The sequence below is a fragment of the Triticum urartu genome, chromosome 1A, assembly GCF_056163025.1.
Source record: "Triticum urartu cultivar PI428250 chromosome 1A, HENAU_Tu73, whole genome shotgun sequence".
In the NCBI taxonomy this organism is placed as follows: Eukaryota; Viridiplantae; Streptophyta; class Magnoliopsida; order Poales; family Poaceae; genus Triticum; species Triticum urartu.
In genome coordinates this window covers 505,760,509-505,767,424 of record NC_141873.1, presented here as the reverse complement: position 1 = coordinate 505,767,424, position 6,916 = coordinate 505,760,509, and positions in this window count along the sequence as shown.

The following is a 6,916-nucleotide window of genomic DNA, read 5'->3' as shown; positions in this document are numbered from 1 at the left end:
GCTCCTCATTGTCCTTGATGTATGTCCAATCAACCCATCGCATGTCACAGACAATTGGCTTCTTATCTAGCAGCACTGTCTCATAAAAATCCTGATGCTCCTTGGTGTGAAACCTGTAGTCCACGGCAGTCCTTCTCCTTGAAGCATACGGGTCTGCTTCTCTCCATTTCCTCAGCACTGAATCTCTCCTGAGCTTCATGTCCTCAGCCACAGGATGAGCATCGTTGTGGTCTGGGATCTTGGGCTTTAGCTTCCTTAGGACATTCTCTTCCTCTTCTTCAGCAACAGTTCCAGGCACTGGGGCCTTGTTCTTCTCAGCTGCAGGGATGCTTCTTGTGTTCCTCTTTGGCTTTGGCTTTGGAGCTGGCTTGGCCTTGGAAGCAGCTCCCCCTGATTTTATGGCATCTCCCATTAGCTTGGGTGCCTTGGGTGCTGGTGCAGCTTCTTCTTCTTCTTATTCCTCTTCCATGATGGAAGCTTTGCCAAGCACTCTAGCCATAGTCTTCTTCACCCTTTCCTTTCTTTTCTTGCCCTCAGCTGCAACTGGCTCTATGGGCTTCTCAGTTGACATTCTGGCCTTTGACATTGGTTGCCTGCCTGCTGGCCTTTTGATTTTCAGGCCTGGCTTAGTGCCTTGAGCTGGCTCAACTCTCTTGGAAGTGGCCTCTTCCTTTGCCACATAGTCCTCATCTTCGGAATCATAAGTCCTCTTATTTCTCTGTCTCGTGGCAGCTTTTGGCAAGTTGCTAGGAGTGCTCCTGCTGCCTTCATCAGATGAACTAGAGGGACTAGTGCCCTCACTCATCACCACTTGCTGCTCTGACATATTCTGGCTATCACTCTGGTCTGACATGCTGCAAACTGACTGCTGACCCTGTGAATAGTTTATAGAAGAGATAGAGTGGATGAGCATCACAAAATGCAGAGATTTTTGCAAAAGAATGATCCAAAAACTTAGTTTTAGTTTCCCACTGAAATCATCTCGGATCTACCGATTTTCAAACTCGGTGATACCGAAGCAGTTTTGGAACCTAAACTAGTGAACTCGGTTGGACCGAGTCACAGTTCGGTGGCACCGAGACTGCTAGGGTTTCACAGAGTTCCAAAATCGGTCACACCGATAAGTAATTCTCGGTCAGACCGAGTCTCACTTGTGCAATGGCATAAGCCAAATCGGTGGGACCGAGTTTTTCAACTCGGTGGGTCCGAGATGGTTTCGGCGGAAACCTAAACCTAGAATTTTCGAATCAAACCTAATCTATGAGTTCATTGACTGGATAGAAGTTTATCAAACGTGGCTAGAATCAATATGATCACAATGTGCTAGGAATCAGATTGAGGAATAGCACAAAGATCAAGTCCATACCCTAGTTCGGCGGGGACTTGCTACGGCGGCAACGGCGGGGCAGAATTCCCGTTGACGGCGATGGAGACCAGCGACTGGAGGCTGCTGGCGGCGAGAAGACGATCCGGAGACCACGAGGGCAGAGCAGGCTATCGCGCGGGCGAAGAGGTTCGGAGAAATTTCCAAATTTTGCCTGTGACTATATATAGCCCGACCCTGTCGGTGTGACCGAGTGGAACGACTAGGTGGCACCGAGATTCATAACTGCGTGCAGTTACTGAAACTCGGTGTGACCGAAAGGTTCAAATCGGTTGCACTCAGATCGAAAACCTATATCAACTTAATGATCTCGGTAGGACCGAAAGTGGAGTATCGGTCAGACCGAGAATCATAGAGGTTTTGGAAGTTTAAGTCTATGATGAATCGGGGACTCCGAGCGCTCCTCACATAGAGTGGTTCGAATCTGACTTGATCAAATTTTGTGATGCAGCATGAATAGAGTTTGAGACGAGAAAAGCATAGATAGCTAGAGGAGGTTCTTAGGCATTCTTGTCCATCCACTTGGCAAAAGAAGATAAAACCAAACAGTCAAAACAACAAGTGGATGTCCTCGAATGAGTAAAATATGCAACCAGCATGCTCACACAATAAGATGGCAAATGAAATATGTGACAAGGCATGCACAACCAATTCTAGCATCTATCAAGCAATTTGCGATGACTAGGTCATCTATATATGAGTATATTGACTTAGGAGTCAAGTGAGAACACTTGATCATAGGTCATACTCATCGTTTAAGCTCAAGTGGGGTTACCACTTTTACATAAAGCATTGTTGTGTTCACATCTTTAGAGTTGCTTTAGCTCAAGTCTTAGAGTAAAGCTCCCCCTAGATGTGATATCCCCCCTAAGAGGGATGAACTAACCTTGGGTTTTGTCGATGATGACTTCATGTAGATATTGAAGATGTGGATGCTCAATGTTGATGTAGATCTCTTGGAGCTATCCATTTGAGTGAATTGCACTTTCAATACCTACATGGGTTAGTCCCACAAGAAACAAACAAGGATATCCATAGACATAGAGTGATGCACACAAAAGATGATGTCCATGAAAACTTTTAGGTTACCTTGTCCCTTGTCTTACCAACAAGAGGGTTTGTGACTCCTTGAACTAGTGCATGATGTGGAAGTTGATTGCACTTGTTCTTGCCAAAATGATAAGAGTGAAGTATGTTGGCGGAGTCACCCTCAAGAACTTTCTAGTTCTTCTTCTTTTGGATCCACATCATCTTGATGGGAATCCTTGGAGTTGTAGTCGTACTTGATGAAGTGGAACTTGAAGTAGTCTTGGGAATCCACTTGACTAAGGTCTTTGGAGCTACTTCAAATGCATCAATTTCCTCTTGAAGCTTGTCCTTGCCTTTTTGCTTGTAGTCTTGTGGTGGAAGATCATCTTGATCTTGTGTCCCCTTGAAAGAAGTATACTTCTCTTGTTGAGGGACAAACTTTGTCTTGGGGTATTGATCTTCTTCCCACTCAACTCCATTGGCATTGAACTTTCGCTCAAAACCAACACCTTGATTCTTCCGGTGCATTCCTTGCTTGCGCACAATTTCCTCGAATTGCTTACTCCCGGCAAGGCTTTTGTACACTCCTTTCTCTATAATTCCCTTCAATAAGCTATTTTCTTGCTCAAGTGTAACTTGGCTAAGAGAATCATTAGTGGAATCAAGAGAACTACTAGAAGCAACAATATTGGATTTAGCATGATCATTGTTACTGCTAGAGGAAGAATCCTTTTTGTTAGACTTGACTTGAGGCATGTAAGTGGATAAGAGTAAACGCTTGGCAATGTAAGAAGAACTTTTCTTGCGGAGATCATCATTGATTGCCTTTAAGAACTCATGCTCTTCCTCAAGATTGAGCTTTTCAAAGCATAATTTCTCATGAGCTCTTAAAAGTTCTCGATGATCTTCGAAGATAGTGTCATGAGCTAACTTAAGAGTTTTTAGTTCTTTAGTTAGAGCCTCAATCTTCTCCTTATCATTGTCATTCTTTTTATCTTGATTAGCATGATTAATTGGCCTTTCATCATAGTATTCATCACTAGAGTTGTCAACAAGCAAATCATCACCTAGCAAGTCATCTTCATCACTATTGAAATCAACATACTCGGGGTGTGTTACCTTAGGACCTTTGGCCATGAAGCATCTTCCAATTCCTTCATTTGGTGAGTCAAATATGTCGTAGGAGTTGGTTGACACAAGTGCTAGACCGGCAACACCTTCATCTTGAGTATCTTCGGAGTCAGAGTGATAACTTCTCTCGGAGTGGCTGTCGGAGTCGGAGCCGGATACCCATTCACCAACATGAGCTTGATGTCTTCTTCTTGTGTAGCTCCTTGATGATTTTTCCTTCCTTTCCAAATCCTTGCTTCTCCGTGAGTATCTTCGTTCATAACGATCATCTCTACTCCTTCTCTCTCTTGGTGGTGATTCTTTGCTTCTTCTTCTTGGAGAATCTTCTCTTCTCTTGTAGGGAGCCGTACACTCATTGGAATAGTGTCCGGGTCTTCCACAATTGTAGCAGTTTCGCTCTCGACTAGAAGATCTTTTGTCATTGTAGGACCTTGACTTGAAGCTTCTATCTTTGCTTCTACTCTTGTAGAACTTGTTGAAGTTCTTCACCGTTAATCTCAATTCTTCATTGAAGTCTTGTTTCTCACTTGATGATGTAGGGGCTTCACATGAGGCTTTATAGGCACCACTTGATTTGTTGTGAAGTTCCTCTTTATCCTTAAGTGACATCTCATGAGCAACAATTCTTCCAATCACCTCTGTTGGCTTGAGATCTTTGTAATTGGGCATCATTTGGATCAATGTGCACACGGTATCATATTTTCCATCCAAGGCTCTTAGAATCTTCTTGATGATGAATCTATCGGTCATCTCTTCACTTCCTAAGCCGGCAATCTCATTTGTGATGAGAGCAAGCCTAGAGTACATTTCAGCGACACCTTCACCATCCTTCATCTTGAACTTGTCAAGTTGGCTTTGAAGCACATCCAACTTGGATTCCTTGACGGAGTCGGTACCTTCGTGCATATCAATCAAAGTGTCCCAAATTTCCTTTGCATTCTCAAGGCGGCTGATTTTGTTTAATTCTTCGGGGCACAATCCGTTGAAGAGAATATCACAAGCTTGAGCATTGTATTGCAACATCTTCAACTCATCCGCGGTAGCTTCACGGTTTGGTTCTCTCCCATCAAAGAAGTCACCTTGCAAACCAACACACACAATAGCCCAAATGGCGGGGTTATGTCCAAGAATATGCATTTTCATTTTATGCTTCCAACTAGCAAAATTAGTACCATCAAAGTAAGGACCTCTACGGTGATAATTACCCTCGCTAGACGCCATACTCTCCTAGGTTGTGAAACCAAGGCTATGACCACCAAAAGCTATGGAGATCAAGCAAATGGAGACCAAAGCTCTGATACCACTTGTAGGATCGAAAGTATGTCTAGAGGGGGGGTGATTAGACTACTTGACCAAATAAAAACTTAACCTTTTCCCAATTTTAGTTCTTGGCAGATTTTAGCTAATTTAGGACAAGTCAAGCAATCATCACATAATTCAAGCAAGCATGCAAAGAGTATATAGGCAGCGGAAAGTAAAGCATGCAACTTGCAAGAATGTAAAGGGAAGGGTTTGGAGAATTCAAACGCTATTGGAGACATGGATGTTTTTCCCGTGGTTCGGATAGGTGGTGCTATCCTACATCCACGTTGATGGAGACTTCAACCCACGAAGGGTAACGGTTGCGCGAGTCCACACAGGGCTCCACCCAAGGGTAACGGTTGCGCGAGTCCACACAGGGCTCCACCCACGAAGGGTCCACGAAGAAGCAACCACCCACAAAGGGTCCACGAAGAAGCAACCTTGTCTATCCCACCATGGCCATCGCCCACACAGGACTTGCCTCACTAGCGGTAGATCTTCACGAAGTAGGCGATCTCCTTGCCCTTACAAACTCCTTGGTTCAACTCCACAATCTTGTCGGAGGCTCCCAAGTGACACCTAGCCAATCTAGGAGACACCACTCTCCAAGAAGTAACAAATGGTGTGTAGGTAATGAACTCCTTGCTCTTGTGCTTCAACTGATAGTCTCCCCAACACTCAACTCTCTCTCATAGGATTTGGATTTGGTGGAAAGAAGGTTTGAGTGGAAAGCAACTTGGGAAGGCTAGAGATCAAGGTTCATATGGTAGGAATGGAATATCTTGGTCTCAACACATGAGTAGGTGGTTCTTTCTCAGAACATATGAGTTGGAATGGTGTGTGTGTTCTGATGGCTCTCTCATCGAATGAGAAGAAGGTGGAGGGGTATATATAGCCTCCACACAAAATCCAACCGTTACACAGTTTTCCAATCTCGGTGGGACCGAATCAATAAACTCGGTCGGACCGAAAATGTAAACCTAGTGACCGTTAGTGATTTTCTGTGGGACTGACATGCAACTCGGTAGGACCGATATGGTTAGGGTTTGGGCATAACGTAATCTCGGTGAGACCGATTACACAAACTCGGTGAGACCGAATTTGGTAATTAGCTAACCAGAGAGTTGGTCAGGCAAACTTGGTGGGACCGATTTGCTCTTTCAGTGAGACCGAGTGGAACTCGGTGAGACCGAAAAGTTACGAAGGGGAAACACTGAGTTTACATTGCAATCTCGGTGGGACCGATTCGCTCTTTCGGTGAGACCGAAAAGTTACGAAAGGCAAACAGAGAGTTTGCAACCCCATCTCGGTGAGACCGAGATCCTTATTGGTAGAACCGAATTGCTAGGGTTTGGCAGTGGCTAATGACAAGTGAAACTCGGTGGCGCCGGATAGGAAGAATCGGTAGGACCGAGTTTGGCTTAGGGTTTAGGTCATATGTGGATATGGGAAAGTAGTTGAGGGTTTTGGAGCATATCACTAAGCACATGAAGCAAGAGGCTCATTAAGCAACACCTCATCCCTCCTTGATAGTATTGGCTTTTCTTAAAGACTCAATGTGATCTTGGATCACTAAAATATAAAATGAAGAGTCTTGAGCTTTTGAGCTTGAGCCAATCCTTTGTCCTTAGCATTTTGAGGGTTCCACTTTCACATCCATGCCATGCCAATCATTGAGCTTTCCTGAAATAATCATCTTGGAATAGCATTAGCTCAATGAGCTATATGTTGTTATGAATTACCAAAACCACCTAGGGATAGTTGCACTTTCAGTCTCCTGTGCTAAATTTAGAAGACATTGAATGGAAAAACCTTGTTATGCACTGGTCTCGTTCCCAGGATGAGGTACTGTCTATGAAATCACATGACAATTTGAACTTCTAATTTTCTGCATGTGCCTTACGGATCTTTTTTGCAGGAAATCTGCTCGAAGAAGAATTCCGGTTTGACAAGAACGACAGGATATCTCAAATATGCTGCCCGCTGCTTTGCTCTTGTTAGTACCTGTTGTCATGTATCAGCGTACTTGCATACATACCTGGTTCATTATGTGACAACAGTATGCATGAT